The sequence below is a fragment of the Myotis yumanensis genome, unplaced genomic scaffold (assembly GCF_028538775.1).
Source record: "Myotis yumanensis isolate MYYU_CA2020_CCGP unplaced genomic scaffold, mMyoYum1.0.hap1 SCAF_7, whole genome shotgun sequence".
NCBI classification, from domain to species: domain Eukaryota; kingdom Metazoa; phylum Chordata; class Mammalia; order Chiroptera; family Vespertilionidae; genus Myotis; species Myotis yumanensis.
Genome location: NW_027223758.1, coordinates 78,002,106 through 78,016,943, shown reverse-complemented (window position 1 = coordinate 78,016,943; position 14,838 = coordinate 78,002,106).

Here is a 14,838-nt window from a genome sequence, read left to right as displayed (position 1 = left end):
GCTGGAAACAAACAGTAGAGAAAATGTCGTAAGCACATCTTTTTAATAGATTTCCACCAATTTCTGTAGACTCTGAGATGTGTTTCCAAAGTTTTCTGGGTAAGCATCCAACTCTGGCCCCATGAGATTCACCCATCACCAGTCTTTAATCCTTTCAAATGTTTGAAAATGATAATCATATTCCTCTTCCCTTGAGCTGTGAAGATTGCATTTTACTTGGTTCTTTGTAAATCAATCCTTCCTGACACATAGGCGATGCCTTAGTAGCAGACAGATTTACTATTGCATCGTTAATTTAGGACAAGATCAGTATATTTCCACGTACATATTACTTAAAAAATGGATAGGCAGGAAGAACAAGTGTGTCATAACTAAATGCAAAACCATTGATTCTGGATATCTATATTGCTCATTCGACTCTTAACCTCAGAGACATAATAGGGGACCCTTGAGATGGGCTGTGTAATTAATTCAACCCTTTTTGGTACCCATAGTATTCTTTATTTCATGGTTCTTATCTGCTTTTTCAGCTGCCTGTATGGAATTCTGATCCTAAAAACAGACAGTTTTTCAGAAAGGAAGGAAAGCTTAATAGGACTTAACTGGCAGGTAATAGAAGGGGGAGGTGTAGATAAAAGGATGGAGAAGAAGGACACTGAGTGGGTGGCTTTTGCAGATGTCATTAAACAGTCTCCGTAAGGACAACAAGGACACCTACATTTGTAATTCATTTCCTTCCTCCTTCCCTTCTTTCCTTCCTTCCTTCCTTCCTTCCTTCCTTCCTTCCTTCCTTCCTTCCTTCCTTCTTTCTTCCTTCCATCCTTCCTTCTGAGCTAATAATGCTGATGGTTCAAACAAGACACTTTTCATGAGATCTAAACCATCTGTTTATATAAGATTTAGACAAGGCTGATTTTAGTCTTCAGGGGGCTATTTCCCCTCCTCAAACTGGGAGTGTATGGACTGCATAGTGGATGAGTAACTGAAATAATATGAAATAATTTATCATATGCATTTTATTTATTTGAAATATATATAGCATTGTGGGAGACATAACTGAGACCACTGAACTTAATATGATATAGTATCTTATTTTTAAAAAGTAAAATAATTTCAGTATCTATATTTGACATATAGGTATTATATTTATCAAATTTGTTTAGGTTTGACTCTTCCCCCATTCTTTCTTCTAAAACTCTTTTTCGTAAGCTAGATATTTGCCTTTGGCTGTTGACTTGATGGCATGAAGAAGATATTTGCCAAATTTTACTTTATTATGTGCCCATGTAGAGACAGTGTAATTTGACCATATAATGAAATGTTTAAATATATCCATACATTTTGCACAAAATGAATCCCCACACCAATCCTCCTCCTAGAACTTGGTCACTAGGGTATTTAAGGATGCACAACTGCAGCTGATGCAGAAGTGCTTTCCCAGATGTTCAATTTGACCTGGGGCAGCTCAATCAAAGTTTGTAAGGTTTCCAACATTCCTATTGGGAGTTTTCAGAAAAGGAGGCATATGGATTATTCTGGCAAGTGGATATGCAGACAGAAACTTGTGTGCTGTGACTCCAGAACTTGAAATCTCCCTGAGAGCAAGTCAAATAATAACACTATTTGTAACAATAGTATTAATAAATAATGAAAGAAGTAGTGTTAATGCATTTCAAGGAACTGAATAAACAATCCACAAAACAGTGAGAGTGGAGGAAGTGTAGCTTCCTGCTGAGCACCAGAGCAGAGACACAGATAGGACACCACACACACACACACACACACACACACACACACAGCTAAAGCTTCATGCCTAACAACTATATGACGAGGGAACTTGGCAGGCAGAGGTTCAGAGCCACTCTTCTCTCAAAGGTCAGTGCACATCCCAAGTCAGTCATCTCTCATGCCATGTCTTTAGGCCAAGATGTCCAAGCCACACGGAAAATAAACAAGCAAATGATTTTTATTTTGGACCTATTTTTTAAAAAATATTTTTATTGATTTTGGAGAGAGATAGAAACATCAATGATGAGAGAGAATCATTGATTGGCTGTTTCTTGCATACCTGACTCTGGGGAAGGAGCCTGAAAACCAGGCATATGCCCTGACTGGGAATCAAACTGTGACCTCCTGCTTCATAGATTGGTTCTCAATCACTGAGCCACACCCGTCTGGCTATTTTGGACCTATTACATCCAAAAAAACAAACAAAATAAAACAGAACAGTTACACATTTAGAGGTTATCATGTGTTTAGTAGTCTCCTGGGCACTCTGGAGAAAGGAATTGAGGGCTTTGACCCAATTCAAAAATTGTTTTGTGATATTATATAAGTCATTCTGGGATTAATCCCACTTTTTCATTAGTAAAAATAATTCAATTAAGCTTCCATATTCATTCATTTCTCTTTCTCTCTATCCCCTCTACCCCAGAAGGATAACAAACCTATTTGAAGATTAATATATATATTAGAGGCCCAGTGCACAAAAATTTGTGCACTGGCGGGGGGTGTCCCTCAGCCCCACTTGCGCCCCCTCACAGTCTGGGACCCCTCGGGGGATAACGACCTGCTGGCTTAGGCCCGCTTCAGGGTGGCAGAGGGCAGGCCCATACCTAGGTGCCTGCCCTGCAGTCCCTGGTCAGGCTCAGAGCAGGGCCGATTGGGGAGTTGGGGCGCCACCCCCTGTCATGCACAGAGCAGGGCGGATCGGGAGGTTGCGATGCCACCCCCAGTCATGCTCAGGGTAGGGCCAACTGGGGGGTTGGGGCACCGCCCCTGTCACACACAGAGCCGGTCGATCAGGGCGTGGGGGCGCTGCCCCCTGTCAGAAATAGAGCAGGGTCGATGGCGGGTGTTGGGGCACAGCCCCTTGTCATGCACAGAGCAGGGTCAATGGGGGGGTTGGGGTGCTGCCCCCTCTAACTCACAGAGAAGGACTAATCAGAGGGTTGGGGCACTGCCACCTGTCACACACAGAGCAGGGCCCATGGGGGGTTGGGGCGCCGCACCCTGTCATGCACAGAGTAGGGCCGCCCCCTGACACACACAGAGCAGGGCCGATCAGGGGTTTTGGGAGCTCCCCCTTGTCACGCACAGAGCAGGGCCGATCAGGGGGTTGGGGAGCTCCCCACTGTCACGCACAGAGTAGGGCCGATCAGGGGGTTGGGGAGCTCCCCCTGTCACCCACAGAACAGGGCCGATCAGGGGGTTGGGGAGCTCCCCTGTCACCCACAGAACAGGGCCTATCTAGGAGTTGGGGCGCTGCCCCCTGACATGCCTAGAGCAGGGCGGATCAGGGGGTTGGGGTGCTGCCCCCTCTAACTCACAGAGAAGGACCAATCAGAGGGTTGGGGCACTGCCTCCTGTCACACACAGAGCAGGGCCCATGGGGGGTTGGGGCGCCGCACCCTGTCATGCACAGAGTAGGGCCACCCCCTGACACGCACAGAGCAGGGCCGATCAGGGGGTTAGGGTGCTGCCCCTGTCACGCACAGAGCAGGGCTGATCAGGGGGTTGGGGAGCTTCCCCTGTCACGCACAGAGCAGGGCTGATCAGGGGGTTGGGGTACGCCCCCTGTCATGCACAGAGCAGGGCCGATCAGGGGGTTGGGGAGCTCCCCACTGTCACGCACAGAGTAGGGCCGATCAGGGTGTTGGGGAGCTCCCCCTGTCACTCACAGAACAGGGCCTATCCAGGAGTTGGGGCGCTGCCCCCTGACATGCTCAGAGCAGGGCGGATCAGGGGGTTGGGGTGCCGCCCCCTGTAACTCACAGAGCAGGGCCTATCTGGGGGTAGCGTTGCCGCCCCCTGTCAAGCTGCTCCAGGGGCCGGGAGGCCTTGCGGCTCCGCTGATCACTAGGCCAGGAAGCCTTGCGGCTCTGCTGATCCTGGTGCTGGGAGGCCTCTGGGCTCCGCTGATCCCGGGGCCAGGAGGCCTCTGGGCTTCGCTGATCCTGGGCCGGGAGCTGCTCAGCGGCTTCGGGGCTGTTTGGCTTCGCTCCACCTTTCGAAGTCTGTGTATGCAAATTAACCGCCATCTTTGTTGGCGGTTAATTTGCATATCACGCTGATTAGCCAATGGGAAGCGTATCGGAGGTACGGTTAATTACCTATTTGTCTATTATTAGATAGGATATATATATATATATAACATTATTAGCAAAAACAATGAACCTGTAGACAATTTGTGAAGTTGTGGATCAAATACTATGTTGTGATGTATGTAGTAGTTATTCTAAGAAAGGAGAGCTCAATGATGGTCAAAAAGGATTGTAGGAGATTTCCTGAGAGGTAAAGATGGACCTGAGCCTGAAAGACAATCTTAGCTAGGGAGGATTTCTGAGAGTGTCCTCCTAAGTTTCAAAACAGTGAAATATGAATTCATGTAGTAGAAGAATTACCATATAAACCTGGATCATAGAGGAATTGTTCTGAGTATGAAAGGCTAGAGCATAAGAAAGGCAAAACTACAGAAATTAAAGAGACACCAAGAATGTCCAGGACTCAATCAGTCCCCATTTCATTTTGTTGGTGTACAATGACTTAAATCTTGAATTCATTAATGGTCTTCACTTATTGACTCATACTCGCTCCTCTCTGGAAATCACATAGATCTGTGAGTGCAATTGTGGGTGCTCTGTTGTGGTGACATAATGTGTTTTACACTCTGAAGATTCTGATTCTTTTTCCTCAGAGAAGGCCATGTCAAGATATGATTGTAGTTACTGGCCCAAGGCAGAGAAAGGTGGTTTCCTGGATGGTTAGAGGAAGAGCTGGAGAACCAATGGAATGTGTGGTTAAGAGCCTCTGTGGTTCAAATATGAGAAAGAAAATCTATCATCCAGTCCACAGAGCATAGATACAGCTGAAAATGGAATCAAAGCTTTTTAAAAAAGTAATACTGGTACAGGTTAAAGAGATGGAAAAGAAAAAAGAAGTCATCCAAATCATGTTATATAGATTAATTTAAAAACTTAGATACATGTTTTCATTAGGAACTAGCCACATATTCAAGGAGAGAATTTTCCTGAATGGCATATGGTGTATATACTTAATTTCCCAAAAAGTATTTACACAATTGTCTCACATTCTGGAACTCTTTAGAACTCTGAGGCCATATTTTTATTTTTATTAATCTTCCTAATCAATAGTGTATGTTTTTTTTTTCTTTTTTTTTCTCGCTCGCTCTCTTTCATACTTCTTAAATTCTGGTATATCAAAGGCTACAATTGAGGGATCTCAAAGAAATAAGCCACTTCACTCATATCCACACTTTTAAAAATGTAGTATTCTTGCCTGGCCATGGTGGTTCAGTGGTTGAGTGTGAACCTATGAACCATGAGGTCACAGTTTGATTCCGGTCAGGGCATATGTCTGGATTGTGGGCTGGATCCCCAATCCTGCAGAAGGCAGTTAATCAGTGATTCTTTCTCATTATTGATGTTTCTATCCCTTTCTCCCTCTACCTTCTTCTATGAAATCAATATATATATATATTTAAATGTAGCATTTTTTATCCATTGTGCTCTCTTTTCATGTAATGCAAGGGTCTTGTCTACTACTGTCATGTTCATTCGCAAGCGTTTCAGTGTATATCTGCACTCCTCAACTCTTAATTCCTTGAAGTGATCAGCCATTGTTGACAGAAAGAATGAATGTATCAATGGATAAATGAATGCATGCAAAAACATATTAATATTTTCACCCATATGGTACAGAGAGGCCTTTCAAGGAAATATTTGAAACTTAGCCCAGTAGCTTAATTCTCTTTATACTTTCTTTTTTGTCTCATTTATCCTTTCACATGAGTCATCTCAGCTTCCATCCTATTACAGGCCACCATCATCTCTTGTCAAAACATTTGAAATTGTTCACTCTGCATATATTATTGATTGCATCCAGTTAATTCTGACAATGTGGATAGGTTATTTTAAAAATAAATCTGATTCTGCCAAATTCTCACCCCAACCCCACAGCACAACCTTCAATTAATCTCCATTGTTCTTAGAATGAAATTAAAAATTTTCACCACAATTTAAAAGAGTATTTTAAACATTTGAAAATCAACCCATTAGTGAATAATAATGTAATATTTTTAAAGGGATAGAAAAAAAATAGAAAATTCCAATGAACACTATCCATATATAGAGTGATTTTAAGCACCTACATATAGATAGTTATGGTTATGTGCTTTCAATGTAAAATGTAATTTAGTTTAACCATCATGCAAAATCTGCCCTCTGAACATCTTGCCATTTTCATTGCCTGCTATTCTTTGTCTTCTGGTAGTCACACTAATCTTCCCTTACCAGTTAGCCATTGTTTCTCTTCTATCTTAAAGACTTTGGACATCATCCAGAAACTCCCCTTCCATCTCCTTACCTGCCCGAATTATACTCTAACTCATAATCTAAACAAAACTTCAGGGAAAATTTCTCAACCTGAAGATGAGTTTTATTCTTCCTTTTGTATATTATCTTAACACCATAAGTGTTTGATTTGTTTTCATAAAATGAGTTCTTTGTCCTGGCCTATTGTTTTTTCAACAATATTATATAATTAGTATGACACCATTATTAGCATAGACTTTAGTCATCTAGGTTTATTACCAAAAAATTGACTTTACGTTAATGAGTGAGAAATTTCAGGATATATATCGTGGCCTGGTGCACAAAATTCATGCACATTAAAAGGGAATTAACTAGAGGGACTATTTTAATATTGCTATTTGCCCTTTCTCTATAATAGAAGTATCAGAGATGAAAGAAAATTAGTAAAATGTATATGAAAATGTTTCTTGTGTCAGAGTCTGGGGCACACCATGGGACCCAGAGTAAAGTCCCTGCCCACCCATGTGCACCTTGAAATTGCACAAGACCCAGACCCAGCCGGCCCCACGACCATTGGGCAAGATCCAGACCAGCCAGCCCCATCCCTGTCAAGCCCTGCCAGGTAGGGGGCACACCCTGAGGTCCCCTGTCAAGTCCCACCAGGCAGTGGGCAGCCTCAGATCCCCCGCCCTGGCCTGGTGCCATGCACCCTCAGGTCCCTGATCACTCATTATGGCTCATTATGGGAACCCCGCCTCCACTCTGGGCGTAGCCATCTTGTGATGGTGTGATAGAGTGAGTGTCAATTTGCATATTACCTCTTTATTATATAGGATATCCTTTGTCATGGTGTTAGTTTTACATGTGGGATAATGCTATTTTGAAGAATTCAATAGATGTGGATTAATTTCTTGCATTTTATCAAGATAGCCATTTTTTAGCACAGACTATCTTCTTTCCTTATGTTTGATAAGCTTACTTCTTATCATTTAGTACTGAGTCTGTCTGTTCTCTTTAAGCTCCCCTGGAAACTCAGCATTTCCTTTTGTTCCTTTAGGCATAATCTAAATACTTTAGTTCATGAATCCATCTATGAAAATATCTATCCAGCCAATCAAACCACAGGTATTTATTATACATTAGATGAAGTACTTTAACAGAAAAACCTCAAAATTGCTGATAGGAAAGAGAAGTTATTTTCCTCTAACCTAACAGTCCAAGCTGAGGATTTCAGGATGTCAGTGACTCAACTCCAGGAGAGACCCAAGATGATGGGAATTCTACTGTCTTAAACATAGTCAATGTCCTCATTGGCATACCCACTACTTAGCACAGGGGGAAAGAAAATTCAGGACATGAAAAGTCATCTTAAGGAAATGAACTCGATAGAAATTTTATTGATAAGAGTTTTGTCACATGGGCAAACCTAGCTGAAAGAGAGGCTGGGAATCAGAGCCCTAGATCAAGTTATAGTGTTCCACCTTCACCTCTGTTACTATGGAAGAAGGGGAAAGCAGATTTAGATAGACAATTATCATTATTTATTGTATCAACCTGAGAAAGGAGGTATGTGAAATGTACAGAAAATGAATATTTGGTTCTGTTTATTATGATACTTAAATGTAGTAGGAGAGGACACAATAGTACAGAAATATCTATAGCCATGTGCAAAAACTGTCAGTGGTTTCTAGGAGTCTGTTGTAGAAATACACAGAACAGAGACAAGTTACAGATTGTGTGACTGAAAAGTTTGAGGACATTGATGAGAGATAAGCCAAGTTTTCAATGAATGAGGCTTTAGCAGTTAAAATCAATTGTCAAAAAATTTCCCCAAGCTCTCTCTTGTTTAATTATTCTCTTTCCTAAAAACACATTTAAAATATAAAAACATATTTTAAAATAGAATACCATATACACAAGAACATCATATTTACAAAATTGTTATTTATCTATCATGACTGCCCACTGTCCTATATTTTAAGTTTTGTGAGAAAAACATTTTTTTATGGAATTGAATTAATTGAAAACACCCTTTTGGGGAATTGAAAATATTTGTATTAATATAGTGGGGAAGAATATAGGCTCCTCCTTGGGATCTAATTTCATCTATGTGGAATTACTAGATCCATGGCTCTGAATAAGTTGGCATGTGAGTTGAGTCAAAAGCTGCTCATGGGCCCTGAGCCCACAGATATTAGTCAAAATCAGAAGGAGGTGAGAAGGCTGCAGGAGAAACCTGCTGTTCATTATGGCCAGGTCAGAGATGATGCCATTACCACATATTGCATCCAAGGTGACACAGAAAATGTCTACTTTGTCATGCATTTGTTCAGGGTCAAACATAATTCAGTACATATAGTAGTGAATATTCACAGCCTCTTGTGCAAATATGTACATGGTTAGTTTCTTTGGAAAAGAAAAACTAAGTGGGACCGTTACATTGTCTATCACAATGTGTTGTCTTTTTTCTACTGCTTCAAAAAGCTAGATGTTTATTCTCCTGCAGAATATTTTAGAGTCATTCTTTGGACTTCCCACAGAAATTCTGACAACAGATATGACAAACAGATTGACTTCTACTTATAATCTAAACAGGCCTAACCTTCCAGGGGTCTGAGATGATACCTGGCTCTGCTTAGTTTCTGCCAATCTTTCTTGACCATCTGCTACTCCTCCAACCCGATCCTCCACCCCCAACTGGTATTTCAAAGGCATCATGTTTTCAAAGTCTCACCAGTTTTAAACATGACCACAGTAGGTAGGAGTATACCACCTGATTCCTGACTCATCAGAAGGTAAGAAGACACTGTTGTTATCCATTCAATGAGAAACAGTGAACAATAGCATCTAGTCACAATTCATAAGCTTTCTTCAACCACATTCATGGCCTAAATTATTTCTCAAAACAGCTTAGAGCTTTTGATAATGGTGTCAATTTTATTAGCATAATCCTAGTCTCTTCCACATGACCTCTGGATTTTTCTTTTTTGATCTTTGTTTAGTTAGTCCTTACTAACTTTATTTACTTTCAAATAAAATTATATTACTACTCAATGTGTGATGTAGTACAGTACTTGTGTGCCATATACAGGTGTATTTATCATTCAGTCTTTTTTAAAAAAATATATTTTATTGATTTTATACAGAGAGGAAGGGAGAGGGATAGAGAGTTAGAAACATCGATGAGAGAGAAACATCGATCAGCTGCCTCCTGCACACCTCCTACTGGGGGTGTGCCCGCAATCAAGGTACATGCCCTTGACCGGAATCAAACCTGGGATCCCTCAGTCCACAGGCCGACGCTCCATCCACTGAGCCAAACTGGCCAGGGCTATCATTCAGTCTTTAGTGAATAACAGTGTACTCTTATTAACACACTTGAGCATCTCTATTGTATTACATTAACTGATAAATTAAGCAAACGAACTGTTGGTGTTAGTTGGGTTACTAGCCAAGGTCTGTGAGGAAGAAAAGAAAGAAAGGAAGAGAAGATAGGAATAGTGTCTGAAACAAGTTTATTTCTCTATCGCATAGTAATCAAGTTTCATTCCAGAAGTCCAGGGCTGGCAGAAATGCTGTCTTGGTTAACAAGTATTTTCTGTACATGGGGCAAGTTCTCTGGTTCCCACAATTTGGGGGAAGCTGGTAGGAAAAGGGGATCAGGAGCTCACACAGCCATTTTTTTTTTTTTCAGGGCAAGACCTAAAAGTGACACACATCAGTTCTCCTAATCTCATTTGCTAAAACTTTGTCACATGGCCATAACGTGCAGCAAAGTAGGCTGGGAAATGTTATCAGTTGGATAGCCATATGCCTGGCTAAAACACTGTTATTATACATTAAGTAGAGAATGGATATTAGGCTATAACTAATTGTCTTCCATAACTTTTGTTTTTGTGATGGCAATATCTAAAAGTCAAGGTTTTACTAAGGTCACCGGCATCATTCAGTTACAAATACAAAAAAGTTAAGTTTAATTAGTAAATGCTTCTTTCCTGGTCAGTATTGCTCAGTGGTTGAGCATCAACCTGTAAACCAGGAAGTCACAGTTCCATTCCCAGTCAGGGCACATGCCTAGGTTGTGGGCTCGATCCCCAGTGTGTGGTTTGCAGGAGGCAGCCAGCCAGTCTCTGATTCTATCTCATCAATGATGTTTCTATCTCTCTCTCCCTCTCCTTTCCTCTCTGAAATCAATAAAAATATATGTAAAACAAAAAAATTAAAAAGAAGTAAATATTTCTTGATTCACTACATCTCTCAGCTGACATCAAAAATTTCTGGCAGATATACAAGTTGCTATAAGGTGTAGCTCATAGACCAGCTCTGTAATGTGTTACTCTCTCCTGATGAAGCAATGTGTCATCAACATTAAGCTATAAATTATCCATTTTTGTCTTATATGCCACATATTAATATTTACTAGAAAAACATTTTTTAAAAGCACCATTTACATTAAAATTTCACCCATTTATTCTAATATTTGTATTTTCATTAAAATTTACGATCTCATTTTACTTTCAAATCTCTGAAATGGTATTTTACACGTATTCTTCTCTCCATCCTGAAGCTTTAACCTGGAGTGATCAGCACACATTTTTTCTAAAGCTTCATTTTATCTGAGGATTATTTTTGATATAAGAAAGAATAAATAATCCTGGCCAGGTGGTTCAGTAGGTTGGAGAATCATCCAATACACTAAATAAAGGTTGAGGGTTTTATTCCTGGCCAGGGTGCAGACAGGCGGCAACCAATCAATGTTTCTCTCTCTCATTGATGTTTCTCTCTTTGTCTCTCTCTCTCTCCCTTTATTTTTTCTGGTGAGGATTAAAAAAAGAATAAATAATATAGCCTTAATTGGCATTTATTGTATATTGAAACTTTTTATACCATCATAAAAAGACTCCATTTTTGGTTTCTTAATCCAGATGTTTAATATAGAAAAAAAAATTAAAAGATATTTAAAAACCCGGTTTGGTAATTAAGCAGAATATAATAAAAACTTTTTATTATATCTCATCTTATGGGAAAATAAAATAAAAGTACCACACAATACAACTTCCTTTATAAAATGTATGAAGTCCACTTTCTTTAAACTGTTAATGTGGAAATATAGTACATGATTAAGGGCAAACATTATGTTACAGACAATAAACACTTTTAGTTATTAATAGAAGAGGAACTCCTAAAAAGCAAACTCTGTGTCCTGCTCCCCCATATTTTGCCTTGTACTCCATAATAATACATTAAACGTTTGCTGAATGCATCAGAGCTTTCTATCCTGAGCTAGGGCATTAAAATGGTTGGCCATAGGTTGAATGGAGATGAAAGAAGGAAGGAAATCAGAGTCAATAAAGAAAGTATAAAAGAGAAGGTCAATATTAAATGACAGATTAGTAAGACTCAATTAGGTCAGACTAATTAAAAAAAAAATTATCCTACTATTTTGCCTACATGTTCAGAGCAGCTAAACTCTCTGTGAGCTGGTCTTTGGTTTAGATCAGTGGTTCCCAACCTTCTATTGGCCATGCCCTACCTAAGCATCTCTAAAATCCTGATGCCGCCCCCTCCCCAGATATATCATTGTTATTATTCAAAAAGTGAACTCCTATTCATGTGAAGGGAGCCTAAAAGGCCATTAACTTGGTCTAAATAAACTTCCAAAGAACATGGCATCCATGAAAAAGAAAAATAAAAGAATAAAAGGACAGTTGAAGGACTGAGGAAGAAATTACTAAGAAATTATTAAAAAATAATATAATAATATGAAGTGATATTAAAAATAGCAAATAAAGTTTCAAAACATATAATAGAGAATTGAAATGCATAAATGTGCCACAATATATATCTATATACTATATATGAGGCCCCTAGAACCATAAGAAATGCAAAAAAAACCCACTGTTAGTAACTCATTCTCAAATTGCCCCCCTTAAAAATCAAATTGCCCCTCTGTGGAGCATGTGCCCCACATTGGGAATCACTGGTTTAGATTAAGAGGTGAAGATAGGGTGAAGGCATTTCTTCCCCAAATGTACAATAGCTCATATTAGGATATGGTGGTCACTTGTACATCCTAAAACTTCCTCATGGTAGGAAATTTCCCTCTGTCTTTAGAAAGAAGTTACTAAATTTGGGGGTAAATAGTTTGATCTACTTGGCCTCAGAGTGCCGTGTCAGTAGAACACATTAACTTTTCCCAGTGCACTCAATTGCCCTGTCCTTCACAACTGCATCACTATGCTGAAAAATGTGATTTTCATAGAAATGTTCAATTTTGCAGCTTAGAGACTTTGTGAAGGGGAAAAATATCATTTTTGCACTTAAACTGCTCTTCAAATTGCTCACTTTAGAAAGTTAAAATTGGCTCTGAATATAATGACACTGGCCCAACATGTGTTGAGATATTTTTAACCCTTTCATTTTTAGTTAGCTCTGTTGTCCTTGGCTTGTCTACTTCAGGTCAAACATCCAAACCAGAATGAAATAAGGCCCTTCACCCTTCTGGTTTTTACAACCCTCTCCCCAAACATTTCCATGTACCTGGACATTAACAAATGCTTAGATTTCAGTTTTTGGTTTTTATTTGACTACTGCAGACGAGTAAGAATTTTGCAACTGAATTCTACTCATTACAACTATACAGGACCATGCAAATTGTCCCATGAGAGGCTGTTTTTTGCTCACTATCCTTCCTTAAACCCCCATCTTGCTTCCCATATCTTTCCCTCCATATACATCATGAGTCCTGACTTAATTTCCATTCTCTGTCCCCTGGTTTACAAGCCCTCTATAGAAAAGTTTGCCTTCCTGAAGTTTAAAAACTAGGATAAGGAGGTAAGATTTTAGTCATATATATTAAAAAGTGAATTTACAAGAGTTTTCACATCAGAAGATAAGGCTATATATTTATTTTTTTAAAATAATTGAGTGGTTTTTGAAGTTCTCTTTGACAATTTATCTATCATAGTTTCTCTATGAATATTCAAACACTGTACCTATTTAATCTTCTGAAGTAAATGAAAGTTAAGTTGTTTACATCTCCTTCAGTATCTGACAAAATTTGGGAACTGAATGTTGATTTGCCTTTGAAAAGCAACTATCCAAAGCAATGAAAATACCCCTAAGAAACAAAATACCCACAGCATGAATGATTCTTTTCTTATATCTGTGACTCTATCATGATCAATTTAGCAAATATTTATTTAACAGTCACAATAAGTAACCACATTGTTTGGCACTGTTGGTAGAAACACAGTTTAAAAATCTATTAGCAGTTGAGATATGCTATCTCCTGTTATCCTATGGTGAAAAAAATCAAGCACTTTTCTCTTCATCATCCCTATTACTATTTCCATCAATAAATATTGATTCAACATTGACCATTTGCACTATACTAGTTTGTTTTTTTTTGTTTGTTTGTTTGTTTTTGCAAATAGGCATGAAAATTAATCCTATATAATAAAGAGCTAATATGCTAATTAGACCGAACAGCCAAATGACCTTCCAGATGACCTTCCGGACGAAGCTGGGGCTGCAAGGGCCAAGTCCCTTGCACGAATTTCATGCATCAGGCCTCTAGTACTATATATATATATAGTTTCTGCATTTAAGTAGTTTGAATTTTAATAGGAAAGAAAAGTAGCTAATTATATAATTCAGGAACAATAAACAAGCAAACAAACACATGATCATTCATTTAGCTGAGATTCCTAAGTGTCAGATCATTTCTGTCAGAAATCTTTGATGTCAGCTCAGGGAGGTAGTGAATCAAGACACATTTACTTCTTTTTTAAAAATATATCTTTGTTGATTTCAGAAAGGAGAGGGAGAGATAGAAACATCAATGATGAGAATCATCCATTGGTTGGCTGCCTCCTGCATGCCCCACACTGGGGATTGAGCCCACAACCCTGGTGTATGCCCTGACAGGGAATCAAACTGACCTTCTGGTTCATAGGTTAATGCTCAACCACTGAGCAACATCAGCTGGCAAGAAGCATTTACTTCTTAGTAAACTGAACTTTGATGCATTTTGTAGAACTTATCACATATAAATTTCTCAACCTCTTGTGATCCTCTGAACTTGATATTTTATCACCAACTTGTATATGAAAACCCATAAATCAACAACAAATTGAAGTGGGGAGTCAGAAAGTTGTTTATACAACATGTTTATAATAAGTAAGTGGTAGAACCCAGATTCAACTCATGACAGTATGATTCTGAAGATTAGCCATTTTTTATTCTACCTCAACTCATGGAAAACTTTACTCTGTTTTACATCAGAAGGAAGGTGTAGAAACCTGGGTAGAATGTAAAAAGATGAAGATTTTATTAAAACATATTTAAACATGAAACTAACAATGGAATGTGTTGTTGCCTCAGAAGTAGTTGAGTCTGCCACACTGAAAGTGTTCAGAGGGGAGATGGGTGACAACCAGCCTGCAGTATTGCAGAAAGGACACCTTCTCTTGTCTGAAGTTGGATTAGATGTCAACGGAAATCT